We start from the raw sequence: 22,438 nt of genomic DNA on the forward strand, positions 1-22,438 counted from the left end.
TTATATAGGTTGGATATTGCTGTACTTTGGAAAAAAATCATAACTACATGTAGGAAAATGTATATGTTAAAAATTCTCCTCTTCTCGCCCCTATAACTTTTTTATTTTTCCGCATACGGGCTGGTATGAGGACTAATTTTTTGCGCCGTGTTCTGAAGTTTTTATTGGTACCATTTGTGTATTGATCTGACTTTTTCATAGCTTTTCATTCATTTTTTCATGATATAAAAAGTAACCAAAAATACACTATTTTGGACTTTGGCATTTTTTTGCGTGTACACCATTGACCGTGCGGTTTAATTAACAATATATTTTTATAGTTCGGACATTTCTGCACGCGGCGATACCACAGATGTTTATTTTTATTTTTATTTACACAGTTTTTTTTTATGGGAAAAGGGGGGTGATTCAAACTTTTATTAGGGAAGGGGTTAAATGACCTTTGTTAACTTTTTTTTTCACTTTTTTTTTGCAGTGTTATAGCTCCCATAGGGACCTATAACACTGTACACACTGATATTTTACCCTGATCCCTGCAAAGCCATAGCTTTGCATGGATCATCGAGATAGGGGCTCGATTGCTCAAGCCTGTAGCTCAGGCTTGGAGCAATCAAACGCCGATCGGATGCGACGGAGCAAGGTAAGGGAGTCTCCGCTCGCATCCTAGCTGATCGTGACATCGCGATTTTATGGCGATGTCCCAATCAGCCCGATTGAGCTGCCGGGAAGCATTTACTTTCACTTTCAGACGTGGCGGTCAACTTTGATGTGCCGCGCGCTATTAACCCAGGGTCCCGGCTATGACTAGCAGCCGGGACCGACCCGGTGTGATGTGGGGTCATGGCGTGACCCGGTTTTAAACACCGGGACCGGGCGAGGGGCGTACAGGTATGCCCTTCATCCTGAAGGAGTTAAGGAGGCAGCATGCGCATGTTTTTTTGAAAGAAATCATTTAACAAACCTGTATCAATACATGTGCAGAGGAAAAGTTGCCTAGATGCCCATAGCAACCAATCAGATCGCTTCTTTCATTTTGCAGAGGCCTTGTCAAAAATATAAGAAGGGATCTGATTGGTTGCTATGGGCAACTAGGCAACTTTTCTTCTATACAGGTTTTGATAAATGTCCCTCAATGTGTTCTTTGCAATTTCAATATTTACTGTCACATTAGCAATTTTATTTTTCCAGGTACAGATGATTAAGAACAATTATGTGGATTCCTTTTTGTACGCAGGTGTTTAGATTCCTGCATTTGTGCCTTCTCTTCAACGTCTTTCCTGCAACCAGTGATATGAATGTTTATATTGTAAGGATGGATTTGCATCAGGCTGGGTAACCAGGCCGAGTGTCCTGTTTTATCAGTTAATGGCAGGTGATACTTAGAGTGAAATGACATGTCACATTCTGAGAGCAGCAAAGTGGTTCTCCTTTGTTTACTTCTATATATAGCAGCAGAGATTTAAAGGAAGCTGGAACGTGCAGGTAGATGATTTATGCATGCCAATTTCTTTAAGAAATGATGTGCACAGCAATTCTGACAATACACCAATTCATATTATTTTTCCACAAAAGATCCGGGCGCACTCATCATTACATTCACGCAAAACAAAACACAAGACAAATGTATCTTTTTCCCTTTTGTTTAAGGAGATCAGTAAATGGAGCTTTTAGGAAGCTACAATTAAAAATTAAGATTTATGAATTTTAATGTTCCCTCTTTTTGATCAGTGTCTGGGACTCTTAGTGACTGACGCTCTTCTCATAGTTCAGTACAATGTGGCTTGTTGTCAGGCGATAATAGGAAAGCTTAAGTCTTGTGTTTAGCTGGAGGAGATCTGTGATATTTAAGTACTGTATATCCTTTTAAGTTTCTAAATTTATTTCTGAAAACCTATCAGTCTGACCTAAATCTTTCACATGATTTGGGATTACTTGGCAGCTTTGATGATATCTTATTCAAGGCATTCAAAACGATCTTTCCGTAGATAAATCTTTAGAATAATTGACTTTTTTTTAAATCTAGACGATACAGTATAGGGACTTATATTTACATTTCCTGTCGTTGGATACGGGTAAATAAGTGAGGGTAAATGTCACCAACTAGAGGGGTCATTTATCAAGGACCAAGTCAGCCCATATATTTGTGAAGTCGCTGTGCACAGGACAGCACTATATTTATGGTGCAACCTTGTGCGCCGGCAAATCCAGCGTACATTTTGTGGGTGTGGTTTGGGTGTGGTTTCTCAGGAAAAGTTCCCACTGCCGTGGTGCTCCAACACAATGTCTTTTTTGTTTTTTGCACCAAACAGACACTGAACGGGTCACAACTGACCCGCCAGGTCCCAATGACTTGGGTCAGGTGTCCAGTATCTTACAGGAGTTGAGCGGGAAAAAAAAGTAGAACATGCAGTATTTTTTTCCCATCCTTCTGACAGATTGGCCGACAGAGCTCCCTTTAGTAGTGCACGCCGGCAGTGTGAACGGGCCCATAGGTGCACGGGTTACCCACTAATTTATGACGTGCGACTTTTGAAAAAGCTACACAGTTTTGCGCAATGGCAATCACATCCGGGACCACATGCAGGCAGCCGAGCTAGACACACTGACAAGTGTACTCCACATTTATCAATTCCTGATTAATCTAGTAGGTCAGCTTGTTTATGCTGGGGCAAAGTGTGCCTTACACATCAGACAAGTGTTTTCCATACAGAGTACCTCTAGATGTTGCAAATCTACAACTCCCAGCATGCCCGGACAGCCAAAGGCTGTTCGGGCATGCTGGAAGTTGTAGATTTGCAACAGCTAGAGGCACCCTGGTTGGGAAACATTACACAGTGGCAAATGATCAAATGGTGATCTAATTGACTTTGGCTTTTTTGTTCATGTTATAAGGAGAAAACAGCACAAACCAACTTTGTTGTAGCACGGCCAGGGTTAATTTTTAATTAATAATTTAATTAATAATTTTTTTTTCCCAAGAAACAAGGATAGCATTTCCTGCAAGTGTCACATTTGCAGCTTGCGTTCAGTATATGCATGAGTTGTCCCTCTTCGGCCTCCCAGTAGCCCAGTATAGATCTGCGGTTTATCATTCAGACCTGCTGTGCAAATTTGAGCGGCTATTTATCAAATGCATCCATGCTGGGTGTGCGAATTTGAGTGGCTATTTATCATGCTGTTTTGGCTAAATATATTTTGAATGCCTGCTGCACAAATCTGCGAAACCATCCAGTAGTCGTGCCTAAACATTATCTGACATTTATCAAAAGGTGAAGACATCTCGGAAAATGCCGACCAGCTGCACCTGGCGTACATTAATGCTCCACACATGCTGCCTTAACCTACTTGTGGCAGTTAGTTAGTACTGTGGCTATATGTTATTATGGCTTTTCTTTCCGGTTGCTCACGGTACTGTATGTGGTGTTTTTCTTACCTTGGTTCCAGACCCGGAAGCTGGTTTCTTCATTTGCTTGCTGCCTAGCCTCGACCACTTTTTTTAATCTTCTGCTGCCTTCTTGCCATCGGGACGTCACCATGGAGGGTGGTGTGTGGGAGGCCGACCTGCTCCTCGCTCTGTACGTGCCCGCCTCCCGCGCGACTGAATCCTCTGGCGTCATCAGCGCGCACCTCCTTACTTTCAGCTTCTTCTAAGCTGAATGCGGATTGGGCTGCTTTCGGCGAATCGGATCCCGTGATGGGCGCATGCGCAGTTCATCCTCACTCAGGAGGGTCATCTGCGCATGTGCCATTGTGATGTCAGCCTCGGGACATCACAATGGCTCATGTGCAGATGACCCTCCTTAGTGAGGACGAATTGTGCATGCGCCCATCACGGAATCCGATTCGCCGAAAGCAGCCCAATCCGCATCGCATTTAAAGGAAGCTGAAAGTAAGGAGGTGCGCGCTTATGACGCCAGAGGATTCAGTCGCATGGGAGGCGGGCACATACGGAGTGAGGAGCAGGCCGGCCTCCCACACACCACCCTCCACGGTGACGTCCCGATGAAAAAAAAGTGGTCGAGGCAAGGCAGGAATCAAATGAAGAAACCAGCTTCCGGGTCTGGAACCAAGGTAAGAAAAACACCACATACAGTACTAACTGCCACAAGTAGTGTTGCTCGCGAATATTCGCAATTCGAATATTATTCGCGAATATCGCATATTCGCGAATTCGCGAATTTCGCGAATATAGCGCTGTATATTCGTAATTACGAATATTCGGTTTTTTTTTGTTTTTTTTTTCTTCACAGTACACATCACAGTGATCACCCCTCTCTGTTTCCAGCATACGCGAAAATACGCATATGTTAATTTTCGCATACGCGTATTTTCGCACACGCGAAAATAAAACGAGGATATAACGAATATGCGAATATTCGCGAATATATGACGAATATTCGTCCATATATTCGCGAATATTCGCGAATTCGAATATGGCCTATGCCGCTCAACACTAGCCACAAGTAGGTTAAGGCAGTGGAGAACCCCTTTAAGATCTATACTGCTCGAGGAAAAGGAAAAGTATGACTGAAAACACAAAGAACATACAGGTCATCTAATATTCTTTTAAATCCTTAGATGCCACAAATAGAAGAATAGAAGATGAGGAGTAAGTGAAAGTGCATTTAGACTCAATCTTGAAGGGGTGTGCCCCTCTTAACATGTATGGCATATCCATTGCCATAAATGTTTGGATATGTGCAGGTTATACATTTAAATTCAATGTTTGTGCACTTTTTTATTCAAAGATAAAGAAAGCCCTGGCATGTAGCTCCACTAAAACTCCACTTAGAAATCAGACACAATTCTCAGGGACATTAACATTTTTGACAATTGCTTAGGCAAGCAAACAACTTACAATTTGATGCTTTTGTTGTAAGCCGTGGTCTGAACATCACAGAAGCTGGTCAGGCTCTGGCAAGTCATTGTTTGCTTGTGCAAACCATTGCTGAAACTCCACATAGAAATCAGACACAATTCTCAGGGGTATTAACATTTTCAACAATGGTTTAGGCAAGCAAACAACTTACAATTTGATGCTTTTGTTGTAAGCCGTGGTCTGAACATCATAGAAGCTGGTAAGGCTCTGGCGAGTCATTGTTTGCTTGTGCAAACCATTGCTGAAAATGTTAATGATCCTGTGAATTATGAATGATTTTTATGTGCAGGTTCCCCCTCTAAGACCCACATCTGAGGGCTTCCCAACCCCCTTTAACAATCAGAGATGGTCTAAAAGCCAAAAGAAAAACCTGGCTGTTTTATATATTTTATTTAACTCATATTGACTTTTATGGAAGTCATGTAAAGAGTATAGCACTGTAAGCTACACTGTTAATTCACTGCCAACAGGCTCATTGCTCCTTACTTCTCCTTACTATCTCCTTACGCTTTTATAGGCAGCAGGCGTAACCTGATCCCTCAGTGAGTTTACTAATAATCTGTCTTCATCTTTGCCTCAATAAGGCAAAGTTCACATTAGGATTGTGCCCTCCATTGCACATATATGTTGGCAACCTGTCAAAATGGGATGGCAACATATAGGTGCACTAACATACGCGGCCCTATTGTCTTCAATTGTCTAAGTATAATGAGTTAACTACATTTGTGCAGCTATACAGTTTTAACTCTGACTCAAAAGAGTGGTGTACAAGTATACATTCAGGAAATGACCTGAGCATAGTCACTAGCTGACTACACTCAGGCTATTGAAGTCAATGTGGCCTGTGTTCTTGGCCTGGTTTTGTGGGGGAAAGGGGACCTTTTGAGCTTCCCCAGGCCCCTAAGCCCAGATGGGTGTTATCTTTCCACCCACAAAAGTAGTTCTGCATTAACAGCTAACAGAGGTTATAACACATTGTACATTGTTAGTGTCTCTCCTGTCATAAGCTACAGACCAAAAAAATCTTTTATTTTTATACCTGCTCTAAAAAATAATTTTGTACAGTATGTTCTAATTCTGCTATGTTATAGCTCAAATTTGGAACCGCAGACAGTGAATAAAGCCCCTGGATTGGTCAGAGAACTCATTATACTATATATGGATAGCCGTTTATATTCATTCATTCCAGTGTTCTGATATAGTGGTGGACTCAGAAGCGACTGACATCCACTAACATCAGTGCATCTAGGGTTAACAAGATTATTTTAAACCGGAGACTGAAAATAGCATACCATAGAAATCCAGAGTACCGTTGTTATTAGGAAGAGTCACATACGAGACATCAATGACTTGATTAGGAAGAGTCACACACAAGACATTCAAGTAAGGAATGCAACATTTTCCTGTTTGTTTAATAATGACTTGAGCGTCTCACAAAAATTCCATTACCTATATAACGCATATATTCTCTTACATAATTTCCTAGATATATAGTGAGTAACCAAGAGGATAATACAACATGACTGCTCTTTTTGTATCGCCTACATGTAAGGGCAGAATATAAATTTTATACCAAGTATATAAAAATGCCCATTACATATAAAATGTATGGTTCAATCTAAAGGGCAAACTCTAACACTTTGGCATTGACACCATTACTTATTACAGGTAGTAGAGCAATAAGAAACATTTCACGTCTTAGATACTGATGCTTGCAAATCCTGTTAAATGTTATTACTAAGCACTATAGTTGAAAGCTAGTCCTATTTCATCTTCCTTGAGAGTGCCCTTAATAATTACAAACAGAAGAACAGAGAGGTTTAGTGTAGATAAAAGCCTTCGAAGATACTTTAGGATGCCCCCTGAGTGAGTCTGACTAGGTGAAACAAAAGAGAAAAATATTAAGAAAGAGCAGTAAATAAACACATTCTGGTTATTGGCCTCAGTAAAGGTTTCTATTGGACCTTAAATTGATTCTATGAATTATAAATTCATTTTACATCTATGCTTTACATAATTGATATTCATGTCCTAAACTTCATCCTGACAAGTTCATGTTACGAACTGGAAATAATTTTTTACAAGCAATACCAGACTTGAATAATGTTAGTATACACAGTAATTTTTGCGAGGACACATAGACAAAGTACAACCAATGCTATAAAAAAATTAGCAACAAGCAAAATTGTCATGTCAGTGCAGCCCTAGACTGGCCCTAGCCACTATTCTTACATGCTTGGATGATTCACTCCAAACGGTGGCCCCCCCACTGGGCGACAGCCCCTACATTGGACTCAGTGTGCAGGGGTATATAGGAAGTCAGACAAGCAGGGTCAAAACCAAACAGAGTGTTACAGAGAAAACTAGAAAACATGTCAAAGGGTCCAAATCAGGAGGGCAATGCTGTACAAAATCAGTACCAGAGGCAGAACAAATAACACGCATTGCCATTTACAACAGGAGAAGACAGATAATAGCATCCAATTCAGGTTTATTAATGTCCAAGAATATGCAGCTCCACCCCAGCCACTTTGGTACACCTGTGCAATGGACCCCGGTGTTACGCCGAGCGCTCCGGGTCCCCGCTCCTCCCCGGAACGCTCGCTACACTCTCCTCACTGCAGCGCTCCGGTCGGATCCACTGACCCGGGGCGCTGCGATACCGCCTCCAGCCGGGATGCGATTCGCGATGCGGGTGGCGCCCGCTCGCGATGCGCACCCCGGCTCCCGTACCTGACTCGCTCTCCGTCGGTCCTTTCCCGGCGCGCGCGGCCCCGCTCCCTAGTGCGCGCGCGCGCCGGGTCTTTGCGATTTAAAGGGCCACTGCGCCGCTGATTGGCGCAGTGGTTCCAATTAGTGTGTTCACCTGTGCACTTCCCTATATCACCTCACTTCCCCTGCACTTCCTTGCCGGATCTTGTTGCCATTGTGCCAGTGAAAGCGTTTCCTTGTGTGTTCCTAGCCTGTGTTCCAGACCTCCTGCCGTTGCCCCTGACTACGATCCTTGCTGCCTGCCCCGACCTTCTGCTACGTCCGACCTTGCTTCTGTCTACTCCCTTGTACCGCGCCTATCTTCAGCAGTCAGTGAGGTTGAGCCGTTGCTAGTGGATACGACCTGGTCACTACCGCCGCAGCAAGACCATCCCGCTTTGCGGCGGGCTCTGGTGAAAACCAGTAGTGACTTAGAACCGATCCACTAGCACGGTCCACGCCAATCCCTCTCTGGCACAGAGGATCCACTACCTGCCAGCCGGCATCGTGACAGTAGATCCGGCCATGGATCCCGCTGAAGTTCCTCTGCCTGTTGTCGCCGACCTCACCACGGTGGTCGCCCAGCAGTCACAACAGATAGCGCAACAAGGCCAACAGCTGTCTCAACTGACCGTGATGCTACAGCAGCTACTACCACAGCTTCAGCAATCATCTCCTCCGCCAGCTCCTGCTCCTCCTCCGCAGCGAGTGGCCGCTTCTGGTCTACGACTATCCTTGCCGGATAAATTTGATGGGGACTCTAAGTTTTGCCGTGGCTTTCTTTCCCAATGTTCCCTCCACTTGGAGATGATGTCGGACCAATTTCCTACTGAAAGGTCTAAGGTGGCTTTCGTAGTCAGCCTTCTGTCTGGAAAAGCTCTGTCATGGGCCACACCGCTTTGGGACCGCAATGACCCCGTCACTGCCTCTATACACTCCTTCTTCTCGGAAATTCGAAGTGTCTTTGAGGAACCTGCCCGAGCCTCTTCTGCTGAGACTGCCCTGTTGAACCTGGTCCAGGGTAATTCTTCCGTTGGCGAGTACGCCGTACAATTCCGTACTCTTGCTTCAGAATTGTCCTGGAATAATGAGGCCCTCTGCGCGACCTTTAAAAAAGGCCTATCCAGCAACATTAAAGATGTTCTGGCCGCACGAGAAATTCCTGCTAACCTACATGAACTCATTCACCTAGCCACTCGCATTGACATGCGTTTTTCCGAAAGGCGTCAAGAGCTCCGCCAGGATATGGACTCTGTTTGCACGAGGCGTTTTTTCTCCCCGGCTCCTCTCTCCTCTGGTCCCCTGCAATCCGTTCCTGTGCCTCCCGCCGTGGAGGCTATGCAGGTCGACCGGTCTCGCCTGACACCTCAAGAGAGGACACGACGCCGCATGGAGAATCTCTGCCTGTACTGTGCCAGTACCGAACACTTCCTGAAGGATTGTCCTATCCGTCCTCCCCGCCTGGAAAGACGTACGCTGACTCCGCACATAGGTGAGACAGTCCTTGATGTCTACTCTGCTTCTCCACGTCTTACTGTGCCTGTGCGGATATCTGCCTCTGCCTTCTCCTTCTCTACTATGGCCTTCTTGGATTCCGGATCTGCAGGAAATTTTATTTTGGCCTCTCTCGTCAACAGGTTCAACATCCCGGTGACCAGTCTCGCCAGACCCCTCTACATCAATTGTGTAAACAATGAAAGATTGGACTGTACCATACGTTTCCGCACGGAGCCCCTTCTAATGTGCATCGGACCTCATCACGAGAAGATTGAACTTTTGGTCCTCCCCAATTGCACTTCCGAAATTCTCCTTGGACTTCCCTGGCTTCAACTTCATTCCCCAACCCTGGATTGGTCCACTGGGGAGATCAAGAGTTGGGGGCCCTCTTGTTCCAAGGACTGCCTAAAACCGGTTCCCAGTAACCCTTGCCGTGACTCTGTGGTTCCTCCTGTAACCGGTCTCCCTAAGGCCTATATGGACTTTGCGGATGTTTTTTGCAAAAAACAAGCTGAGACTCTACCTCCTCACAGGCCTTATGATTGTCCTATTGACCTCCTCCCGGGCACTACTCCACCCCGGGGCAGAATTTATCCTCTGTCTGCCCCAGAGACTCTTGCCATGTCTGAATACATCCAGGAAAATTTAAAAAAGGGCTTTATCCGTAAATCCTCCTCTCCTGCCGGAGCCGGATTTTTCTTTGTGTCCAAAAAAGATGGCTCTCTACGTCCTTGCATTGACTACCGCGGTCTTAATAAAATCACGGTAAAGAACCGCTACCCCCTACCCCTCATCTCTGAACTCTTTGATCGCCTCCAAGGTGCCCACATCTTTACCAAACTGGACTTAAGAGGTGCTTATAATCTCATCCGCATCAGAGAGGGGGATGAATGGAAAACGGCATTTAACACTAGAGATGGACACTTTGAGTATCTGGTCATGCCCTTCGGCCTGTGCAACGCCCCTGCCGTCTTCCAAGACTTTGTTAATGAAATTTTTCGTGATCTCTTATACTGCTGTGTTGTTGTATATCTGGACGATATCCTGATTTTTTCTGCCAATCTAGAAGAACACCGCCAGCATGTCCGTATGGTTCTTCAGAGACTTCGTGACAATCAACTTTATGCCAAGATAGAGAAATGTCTGTTTGAATGCCAATCTCTTCCTTTCCTAGGATACTTGGTCTCTGGCCAGGGACTACAAATGGATCCAGACAAACTCTCTGCCGTCTTAGATTGGCCACGCCCCTCCGGACTCCGTGCTATCCAACGTTTTTTGGGGTTCGCCAATTATTACAGGCAATTTATTCCACATTTTTCTACCGTTGTGGCTCCTATCGTGGCTTTAACCAAAAAAAATGCCGATCCCAAGTCTCGGCCTCCTCAAGCGGAAGACGCCTTTAAACGGCTCAAGTCTGCCTTTTCTTCGGCTCCCGTGCTCTCCAGACCTGACCCATCTAAACCCTTCCTATTGGAGGTTGATGCCTACTCTGTAGGAGCTGGAGCGGTCCTTCTACAAAAAAATTCTTCCGGGCATGCTGTTACTTGTGGTTTTTTTTCTAGGACCTTCTCTCCGGCGGAGAGGAACTACTCCATCGGGGATCGAGAGCTTCTAGCCATTAAATTAGCACTTGAGGAATGGAGGCATCTGCTGGAGGGATCAAGATTTCCAGTTATTATTTACACCGATCACAAGAACCTCTCCTACCTCCAGTCTGCCCAACGGCTGAATCCTCGCCAGGCCAGGTGGTCTCTGTTCTTTGCCCGATTTAATTTTGAAATTCACTTTCGGCCTGCCGATAAGAACATTAGGGCCGATGCTCTCTCTCGTTCCTCGGATGCTTCGGAAGTTGAACTCTCTCCGCAACACATCATTCCTCCTGACTGCCTGATTTCCACTTCTCCAGCCTCCATCAAGCAAACTCCTCCAGGAAAGACCTTCGTTTCTCCACGCCAACGCCTCGGAATCCTCAAATGGGGTCACTCCTCCCATCTCGCGGGTCATGCAGGCATCAAGAAATCTGTGCAACTCATCTCTCGCTTCTATTGGTGGCCGACTCTGGAGACGGATGTCGTGGACTTTGTGCGAGCCTGCACTATCTGTGCCCGGGATAAGACTCCTCGCCAGAAGCCCGCTGGTTTTCTTCATCCTCTGCCTGTCCCCGAACAGCCTTGGTCTCTGATTGGTATGGATTTTATTACTGACTTACCCCCTTCCCGTGGCAACACTGTTATTTGGGTGGTCGTTGATCGATTCTCCAAAATGGCACATTTCATCCCTCTTCCTGGTCTTCCTTCAGCGCCTCAGTTGGCTAAACAATTTTTTGTACACATTTTTCGTCTTCACGGGTTGCCCACGCAGATCGTCTCGGATAGAGGCGTCCAATTCGTGTCTAAATTCTGGAGGGCTCTCTGTAAACAACTCAAGATTAAATTAAACTTTTCTTCTGCATATCATCCTCAATCCAATGGACAAGTAGAAAGAATTAACCAGGTCTTGGGTGATTATTTACGACATTTTGTTTCCTCCCGCCAGGATGACTGGGCAGATCTTCTACCATGGGCCGAATTCTCGTATAACTTCAGAGTCTCTGAATCTTCCTCCAAATCCCCATTTTTCGTGGTGTACGGCCGTCACCCTCTTCCCCCCCTCCCTACCCCCTTGCCCTCTGGTCTGCCCGCTGTGGATGAAATTTCTCGTGATCTTTCCATCATATGGAGAGAGACCCAAAATTCTCTCTTACAGGCTTCATCACGCATGAAGAAGTTTGCGGATAAGAAAAGAAGAGCTCCTCCCATTTTTTCTCCTGGAGACAAGGTATGGCTCTCCTCTAAATATGTCCGCTTCCGTGTCCCTAGCTACAAGTTGGGACCACGCTATCTTGGTCCTTTCAAAATTTTGTGCCAGATTAATCCTGTCTCTTACAAACTTCTTCTTCCTCCTTCTCTTCGTATTCCTAATGCCTTTCACGTTTCTCTTCTTAAGCCACTTATCATCAACCGTTTCTCTCCCAAACTTGTTTCCCCCACTCCTGTTTCCGGCTCCTCGGACATCTTCTCCGTCAAAGAGATTCTGGCATCCAAAAAGGTCAGAGGGAAAACTTTTTTTTTAGTTGATTGGGAGGGTTGTGGTCCAGAAGAGAGATCCTGGGAACCTGAGGACAATATCTTAGACAAAAGTCTGCTCCTCAGGTTCTCAGGCCCTAAGAAGAGGGGGAGACCCAAGGGGGGGGGTACTGTTACGCCGAGCGCTCCGGGTCCCCGCTCCTCCCCGGAACGCTCGCTACACTCTCCTCACTGCAGCGCTCCGGTCGGATCCACTGACCCGGGGCGCTGCGATACCGCCTCCAGCCGGGATGCGATTCGCGATGCGGGTGGCGCCCGCTCGCGATGCGCACCCCGGCTCCCGTACCTGACTCGCTCTCCGTCGGTCCTGTCCCGGCGCGCGCGGCCCCGCTCCCTAGGGCGCGCGCGCGCCGGGTCTTTGCGATTTAAAGGGCCACTGCGCCGCTGATTGGCGCAGTGGTTCCAATTAGTGTGTTCACCTGTGCACTTCCCTATATCACCTCACTTCCCCTGCACTTCCTTGCCGGATCTTGTTGCCATTGTGCCAGTGAAAGCGTTTCCTTGTGTGTTCCTAGCCTGTGTTCCAGACCTCCTGCCGTTGCCCCTGACTACGATCCTTGCTGCCTGCCCCGACCTTCTGCTACGTCCGACCTTGCTTCTGTCTACTCCCTTGTACCACGCCTATCTTCAGCAGTCAGTGAGGTTGAGCCGTTGCTAGTGGATACGACCTGGTCACTACCGCCGCAGCAAGACCATCCCGCTTTGCGGCGGGCTCTGGTGAAAACCAGTAGTGACTTAGAACCGATCCACTAGCACGGTCCACGCCAATCCCTCTCTGGCACAGAGGATCCACTACCTGCCAGCCGGCATCGTGACACCCGGCTTCTAGCAAGTAAATCCAATGAAAAGAGTGCTGGACATCTGTTATATAGAGATGAGCGAATTTTAGAAAAAGTTGATTCTGCTGATTCTCCAAATTTTCTGAAAAAATGTGGTTCGATTCGAATTTATTTGAAGTGAATCGCTATTAAAAACGGCTATTTCCAGACTACAGAGAGCCTCAATAGGGGTGTAGAACACTTTGCCATGTCGTAACACACATAGGGAGTGTGCGGGGATAGTGAAATAATACTGTTATTCAGTATACCATGCAGATCACAGGTGTCACTATTAGAACCACTGCCACACAGCGGCACAATGACAGAGCCTGGTAATTGGAATGAACAAACTTTAAATCCTTTTTTGAGGACCCATTGGAGGGCAAGTCTGGTGCCAGCAGCCACATTAATTCCAGCTCCAATAGTGTATAATTGCTGCAGTGTATGAGTTGTTGCAGTGAAAAAGCTCGTACTTGTATCTTAAAATCGAGTTGGCAGTCCGCTGCGAGGCCAGCTACCACCTGCTCCAGCTCCTGCCTCTCTGCGCAACCCAGGCTCATGACTGAGTATCCATTTGAAAAGGGAGGGACTGCAGCCCCAGCAACTTGGACAGGAGCACATTCAGCTTCAGTGCCGTTGGATGAGAAGGTGCATACTGCTAGTTGTTTCAGTGAAAAAGCTTGTACTTGTATCTTAAAATCGCGCTTGCGGTCCGCCAGCTACCACCTGTCCCAGCCCCTGCCCCCCCCCCCCCCAACATGCTCATGACTGAGTGCCCCGGGTGCCCGAAGTGTTTACTTTTAAAACATACTGTCAAACTACAAGATCAATAGAACAAGAAGATCACATGGCGGCACAATGAATGACAGAGCCTAGAGGTTGCCGCAGCACGAGGAGACGATAGGGCGGCACTATAATAGAGGCTGGATGTGGCAGCAGTATGAGGAGACCATATGTCAGCACAATGAAACAGTCTGGAGGTGATGGCAGCCTATCTAGGCCGCAGAGCGGCATCATTTTAGAGTAATGTGTCAGTTTGTACTCCCTCTCAGTGGTGCAGGCCTGACCCGGCAGGGCTACTGGGTAGATCCTGGCAGTATGAAATGCTTGTCAAAAATATCAAGCCATGCACGTGTAAGTAAATACGGCTGGTACTGTGAAACTGAATATCAAACTTTGAATGTCTCATTTAATCAGTTATGGTTTAATTTTCTCGCTCCAACCTGTTTCTTTGGATTCTTGTGGTAATTCCAGAGATAACATATGAGGACTAGCCATGATCGAATTTTATAAAAAATTTAATTTGTCCCATTAGCAGAATTTTCAGAAAAATTTTGGTCGATATGAATTTATTTGGGTCGAAAACCTATAAGAAAAACCTCACATGAGCCAGTGGAGACCAAATGGCAGCAAAATTACATAGCCTGGAGGTGGCAGCAGCATGAGGAGACTATATAATGTCAGAATGACACAGCCTGCAGGAGGCGGAAGCATGAGGAGACATGTAGTGGTTGAATGACACAGCCTGGAAGTGGCAGCAGCCTGACGAGACCATGAAAAGATTAAAGATATATTTTAACATTTAAATAAAAGATTTTAAATAGATTAACATAACATTTTTTATTGAATGTGCCAGTAGCATGAGAAGACCATATAGTGTCTGAATGACACAACCTGGAGGAGGCGGAAGCATAAGGAGACCATATAGTGGCTGACTGAAAAAGCCTGGAGATGGCAGCAGCTAGAGGAGACCATAGTGTGACAGAATGACACAGGCTGGAGGTGGCGGCAGCCTGACGAGACCATAGGGCCTCACAATTGAAAAGATTAAAGATATTTTTTTAAATTGCAAGTGGCCATGTTAAAGGATAACTGCAGCACAATATACACTTATCCCCTATCTAAAAGATAGGAGATAAGTGTTTGATCGCGGGGGTCCAACCGCTGGGACCCCCCTCGATCTCCCTAACAGGACGCCGCCATTAGCGCTCATAGTGAGCGCTGAAGGCGCGTAGCGTCGACCTAGAGGTCGACGGTGATGCCCCGTCTCCTCCCGGTCTCAATACAGTTCTATGGGGGAGACGGGGAGGCAGGAACACTGCCTCCCCGCCTCTCCCATAGAGATGTATGGAGGAGGCGTGCCGGCCGCAACATCATGCTGCGGCTGGTACGCCCCCTGCACGGGAGAGCCACGGCATAGCCGCGGCCCCGTACAGGAGATCACAGGGGGTCCCAGCGGTCGGACCCCCCGCGATCAAACACTTATCCCCTATCCAGTGAATAGGGGATAAGTGTTAATTACGCTGCAGATGTCCTTTAACATCCTCGGGATACTTGATGAAAAATTGCCACACCGCAGAGTAGCTAATTTTTCCCCCAACAGTCCGCACTGACTGACTGCTACTGCTGGCGACTCCAGGGACCCCTGTTCCACTACCTCCCGGGCAGGTAGGCTGCCACGAAGCAGGTGGTGGCACGTTTGGTTCCAGACTTCCCACTGCTGCCACCATGGTGACTGCACACCATGCTACCACCTTGCTTGCTCAACTGCTGCTTCACAGGCAACCTGCCACCCTCTTCTCCTGATGATGATGAAGCCCGTTCTGCACCCAGCTCCCAAGTGTGATTGGCTTCATCACCATTGAGTTGTGTCTGCACGTCACTGATGTCCTCCTCAGGTTCCTCAACAGTGTGTGCGTCAGGAGCCTGAACGCAACACCACCTACCACGCCACTCTCCTCATCACTACTTGCCCTCCTAGCAAAGGAAGCGGGGGCTGTCGCCTCCACTTCTTGGCTGGGCAGTAGCTGCTGACTGTCCTCTAGTAGATCATTCTGACTAAAAAGTGGAGCTGAATGCACAGCATAGGATATTTCTATGGGGGAGGGAACAGCATAGGACAGAGGCAATTGGAGGAAAGGGACTGCTCCCGGGCCATGCCAACTGAGGGTTGTGTCTGAGGAACCCGTTGACTGAGGGTGTCAGATGTCACTTGTGATGAAGTGGATGACCGAGTTAACCATTCAATGATGGAAGATGGGTTACTGGTCAAGACACGACCTCTTGCTGATACCAGGAGCTCAGGATTCTCGCTGCGACTCCTGCTGCCCCTCGCCCCTAGTCTGCTGCGACCTCTGCCTGTTCCTGATGAATTTAGGCCTCTGCCACTCCTCTGTGCAAATCCTGGCACTTCTCTGCCTGACATACTTGGTACGTAAATGACGGGAGGACAATACGCTCCACAACACTTAAAGAAGTATTTGTCTAGAACAGCAGCAAATGTGTACTTTTCACTGGCCTTTCACAGTAACTAGGCCCTTAAGACTTTAATAGGAACAAAATGGTACACCACATAGATGTACGTACGTGGATTGCAATTATGAGGGGAGGACAATACGCTCCACTAAGCTTAAAACAGTATTTGTCTAGAACAGCAGCAGGTGTGTCCTTTTGGTTGGCCTCTCACAGTAACTAGGCCCTTAGGACTTTAACAAGGACAAAATGGTACACCACGTAGATGTATGTACGTGGTATGCACTTATGAGGGGAGTACAATACGCTCCACTACACTTAAAACAGTATTTGTCTAGAACAGCAGCAGTTGTGTACTTTTGGCTGGCCTTTCACAGTAACTAGGCCCTTAAGACTAACAGGAACAAAATCATACACCATCTATGTCTGCACAGGTTACATTTAATAGAGGACAATACGCTCCACTAACGCACCCTGTGTTAAGCACTAATAGCAGGTGATTATGGCTTTTAGTGCTCTGCTCACCCTAACTGGCTGACTACTATTAGCTTTTCAGTTGTTGTATACACCAGTGCTGCAGCACACAGTCGCTGTGTAGTACACCCAAAATTGCACTCTCTCTCAATCTCTTTTCCTTCCCTATCAGTACTTCTAGGTTGTATTTGGGCTTGAGGTGAATCGCTGCTGTAAAAATGCTCTCTGTCCCTCTCTCTCTATCTCTCCAATAAAACGCTAAAGTGATTGGCCGCAAGATGGCTGCCGATTATATAGGGCTGTGACATCACAGGGGTGGCTGACTGCTGATAGGCTGCATGCTGCATCTGATTCAGGGTCATCCCACCTACAAGGCTTGCCGCCTTTACAGAGTTCCTTGCCCCAGGTCCTGACATGTGGAGCTGCCATCTTAGATGCCCTGGAGCCTGGACCGCACTAAATGGAGTTTAATGAAGTGATTTGTGCTATCGAATCGTGGCAATATTTGGATTCGTTGTGAAGGGAAGTTTTCCTGAAATTCGTAACTAATTTGTATTTGTCAGATTCGATTCGCTCATCCCTAGTTATATTGTTAATACTGAATATTTGATAAATAACATGATTTTTTTGTACATGAATCTTTTTATATTTATAAAAGTTCTGGACAAATAAACACAAAAAAGGATGACCAGATTTATTTCAAAGGTTCTAAGGTCGAGAAAAGATACCTGAATCCTGAGCGTTCTACTTTATTTCCTGTGCACATACCGGTACTTCATTTGTTTCTGTTCCAAACAAAATCATTCTCTTGAGCAGTAATACATGAAGAAATAATATAAGTGAGACAATGATGCATAACCAATAAATATTGCAAAGCAGCATAAAGCTGAATATAAAATATAGAAATAGATGTTAAATCCTAGACCTTTTCAACTAATCTCTCTAATCTATGATACATTAACAGGATATCAAGCATTGACAGTCCTATAGTTCTGTCCATTTCAAACACTTGTATATTATGAGAGCACTTAGCATTTTGTGATTTCATTATGTAAGTTCTATGAAAAAATTTAGAAAATGAAGCCAGCTAGCCTTGTAGACACTGTACATTTCCTTCAAAAACTAAAAAGTATGACCACATAGAGTACAGTGTAATAAATCTTATAAGTATTTCATGTAGGCTGTTTTCAACTCTTCAGCCACAGAAAATATAAAATGTTCAACAAATTACTTCAAACAAATGAAGTTATTATGTTTTGAAGGGCATACGTGCTCTATATGCAATCAAGAAAATTGTGGTATCAAAAAAAGTTGCAAAGGTTGGTACTCATAACTATGGTGTGGCATTGGGATTCATAGCTATGTTGTGTAATAAAGTAAAAAAGCTTCTTGGAAAAATGAAATATAATGTATATACAGTGAAACCTCTTGGAGACAACCACCTAAAATTATACCAAAAGTGCTTCTAGAGGGGTGGTCTCCCCAAAGAATAATAAATGAGGGATTGAAAATCCGTCAAAGAGGTGGTCTTCTGGAGAAGTTTCATTCAATATGTAAAGTTAAACACTTTACAAAAACATTTCCATGCACCATATGATGAGGTAGGCCAAGAGGAGGGGGTTTGCTTAGACTGGAAGAAACACTAGCTATAGAGGGTCTGGGTGTATGCATTGATCATAGAATCGATTGATTAATGTTATTATGCTTGTACAGGGGTTACTGCAGTTAAAGGGGTAGTCCAGTGGTGAAAAACGTATCCCCCTATCTTAAGGATAGGGTATAAGTTTCAGATCGCGGGGGTCCGACCGCTGGGCCCCCCACGATCTCCTGTACGGGTCCCCGACAGCCCGTGGGGAGGGGGCGTGTTGACTACCGCACAAAGCGGCGGCTGACACGCTCCCACAATACAACTCTATGGCAGAGCCAGAGATTTCCGAAGGCAGAGCTCCAACTATGCCATAGAGTTGTATTGAGGGGGGCATGTCAGCCGCTGCTTCGTGGGGTAGTCAACACGCTCCCTTCCCACAGGCTGTCGGGGTCCCGTACAGAGATCATGGGGGGCCCCAGTGGTCGGACCCCCGCGATCTGAAACTTATCCCCTATCCTTAGGATAGGGATGAGTTTTTCACCACTGGACATCTCCTTTAAGGTGGCATAGTAGTTTATGAGAGTTGTAGGAACAATTGGTTTGGAGGTGTATCTTGTAGCTTCTGGACCGTAGTGCAAAATCTGTAACAAGGCCCCATATCTACCATGCAGCATTTATAATCCTGCTGTTTCCTTATGTGACAGGGGTGTCTTCCTGGCCTCATTGAACACCAGGGCCCCAGTGAAACTGCTCAATCTGCACCCCTATAGTTATGCCCCAGAGTGGGTCTCTTGTTGAGAAACAATGTCTTGAGCTGGTGACAGACCCTTAGGTCCATTTTAATTAAAATAAGATTCGACCTGATGGTGGTCTCAGGCTCATTGTCCCCTAGTGGAGAGGACTGAAAGAGACAGATGAACAACTGTTTAATAAAAAATCCAAAGCTTTACTAGCAAACTAAGTGAACATCTGTATAAAGAAAATGGGACATATAGGGGGAGATTTATCAAAGGATTTAGACTGGTTTTTCTTGTCTAAATTTGTCCCACAGAAAGTCGCAGTCTAAATCTGTGCGACTTTTCTGCGACTTTTGCTCTAGAGGATTTTTAGAACATGATGCATGCAAGTCTATTTTAGACTGAAATGCATTGAAAAATGCATTGGTGCTGAATTTATCAAGTGCGACTTTTCAGCGACAAGTCGCATAGGCTGAAAGTACGCCGAAATGTCAGACCATGTTGGAGCAGGTTTAAATATAGACTAAAGCATAGATCATGAAGTCCGTGCACAGAATTTATCAAGAGCCGTGCGCCATTTGATAAATTAGGTGCACAATAGACCAGACTAACCCTCTGTAGTTTGGTCTATATTGATGCGGGCCATAGACAACTTTGATAAATATCCCCCATAGTCTTTCCCAGAATAAAGACCCAATACTTGAATACTTAACTTGTTACAAATATAACTTGTAGAGCTGCTGTCTTCTTAATTCACAGCTTCTCAGACCACTGAATTTCTCAGTTAAGTCAATGCATTATACGGCTATATTCACATGATGGAAATTTTGTGCGGAATTCCACATTGGAATTCTGCACAAAGATTCTGCAGCAGCAGAGTCCCATTGATTTCAACGTGATTCTGCTACATTGTTCACATAGAAGAATTTCTGCATCAGACACATTTGGCACAGAAATTCAAATTCCGGAGTCCCCAGAAAGAATAGACATCACTATTATTTCTGTGAACTCCAGACTGAAATGGATTGGTGCATTTTCGAGCCGTCCTAGCGCCCTCATGTTATGCCAGCAATCTGCTGTCAGGGGAATGTCCACACAGAGATTTTCCGTGCAGACATTTCCACTTGTGAACACAGCCTTTTTGTTATGCTGTTGCTCCAAGTTGGAAGATCCTTTGCACACAATTCCTGCCATGGCTGCCAACTGTAGGAAGTCATTAGCCTCATCAATTATCTATGTATTTTGACCATAAGCAGCCCAGGCATGTTTATTCGGGACCGCCAAATAAAACAATAACAACATTTTAGCACAAGAAACACTGTAATTCCACACAGAGTGACAGCAACCTGGAGAAGTGGCTGGAATAACCCAACAGCGTTGTATCGCGGGAGCCCGCTCATGACGTATGCATACAGTATGTCACATAGCAGGAAGGACTTAAAAAGCTCTGTATCATACCTTTCCCCTTGCTCACATTGTGTGAGCTTCCAGAAGGAGAAAATGTGTGGTCCCCAGCAGGCACAATGTCACTGAAGCCTGCTAGAGCTGTGCCTCGCCATGCCCCGCAAGCACTTCCTGAGTTTGGTCTCCTGTCAGGCCAGGAGAAGACCAAACTAACTGTTTGGCCACCTAATGGTGGCCATTTTTTCAATCACATTAAAAACATATAAAGATTGAGAATGTTAACAGCAAGTGAATAGCAAAGTGTCTTATGATTACATAAGGAACATATATTAAAAGTTTAGTTTGGTGACAGGTACTCTTTAAGACCCATTAACACTACAGAATATCTGCCCAGAGTTAGATGGCACTAGGACCACTCAGAATTGAGCCATCTCCATAGACAGCAATAGATTTTTAAGCAGATTCTGCCAAAACAATGTTGTCAGCTCTCTGGGCATGCTGGGAGTTGAAGTTTTACAACATCTGGAGATCCACAGTTTGGAGACCACTGCTTTACACTATAGACAGTCAGACTCTTGTTTCCATGCTACAGTAAATATGTTCTCTTCAATATGAAGATGCAATGTGTTATTTATGAATCCCATGAATATATAATACAGATGATAAATGATTGAGAATTAAAAAAATGCCTTGGTTAAAAGGGGAGTAAAAAAAAACATTATTGCCAGTTTCCATGTATGTAATGAGAAAAGCTGCTTTCCAGCTCTCACCTGGTCACAAAGCACAAGTATTAGATCCCATCAATGTTTAACCTGTATTCATACATTTACTGTATTTTCCTCTAAATGTTTAGCCAATATGCCTTTTTGGCTCTGTGTCAACTGAAGTGTCAGTCTGGAGCGGAGAACTACATCTGAGTTCCTTCATTGACAGAAAGACTTCTGAGGACATCTTGGCTCAGATCCTGTATGCCTTTGAAAAAAAAGGAAAGTAGCAAAGCTCTAAGATTTTTCATCTTTTAATTTATATCATAGACACTGACATGGTGAAGAAGAAAAAAATAACAACAACATTATTTTACTGGCAGATTATTGTATTCTTATTCTACTATTGGGACCCCTAACCATAATGGGGTTTCATTTGTCAGTGGCATATAAAAAAAAATGTTTCAGTATCTGGAACAGCCCTTCTTTTGGTATCCCAATGGCTTGATTTAGTATTTTCATAAAGCTTTAAAAAGATTCAACAACAATGTCATGTGGCTTTTATGTGGCAAAGGAGAGGAAGATCTTTGCATGGAATAGTTAAAGGTGGCGCAAATGTAGCAGTCAAATCTGCCATTAGTACCCGAAGGGGCCAAAAGGCCCTTCTGCAAAAAAAGAAAAAAAGAAGGTATTGGCATAGGTTTGACAGATCCACCATGTGGTAATGGAAACAAAGATTCCAGCTTATGTCGGAAAAACACAGTTTAAGGGGGGCATTAACAAAGCGGTCACATCTCACCCTGGTGCCTAAGGGGGCCCTTCAGAAGACACCAGTACTATAACTGACATACAATGGGAACTTTGCAGGGCCCTGTTCTGTATTTCCAACCAAGACCTGAAAGCTGCATTTCTAGTTTGCATCATTCACCAGCCCTAAGGATGGTGGGCCAGAGACACTTCAGTACCCTAAGGAAATCTCCACACATCTCCAGACACTTCATTGTTTGCAAGGATAACACCCCCCCCCCCCCATATTCTTTTGGTTTAATATAGAAGGAAGTGGTGGGACTTCCATTACTCCCAGTTCTACAATTAGCAGTGGTGAGGACATGAGGATGGGAGGGGTTCAAGGATGGTGTCTCTTTTTCATTTTTATGATTATGAAGTCATTACCTTCTGTAGCATATACAGTACTGTGCAAAGATTGTT

General features: G+C 45.3%; 1 protein-coding gene across 3 annotated transcripts in view; it reads right to left on the reverse strand.

Moving 5' to 3' along the window:
- The window catches only part of PRR16 (proline rich 16), a 391,197-nt gene that overhangs the window by 349,556 nt on the left and 19,203 nt on the right, over window positions 1-22,438 (reverse strand). Inside the window, exon 1 of one of the 3 annotated variants that reach the window (XM_056537362.1) lies at window positions 3,434-3,453. The exons of the other annotated variants lie outside the window; for them this stretch is intronic. The gene's annotated coding sequence lies outside the window, so the exon portion shown is untranslated. Of the gene's footprint in view, window positions 1-3,433; window positions 3,454-22,438 lie in introns of those variants that run through there. 3 annotated transcript variants of the gene reach the window in all.

The sequence above is a fragment of the Hyla sarda genome, chromosome 1, assembly GCF_029499605.1.
Source record: "Hyla sarda isolate aHylSar1 chromosome 1, aHylSar1.hap1, whole genome shotgun sequence".
NCBI lineage: Eukaryota > Metazoa > Chordata > Amphibia > Anura > Hylidae > Hyla > Hyla sarda.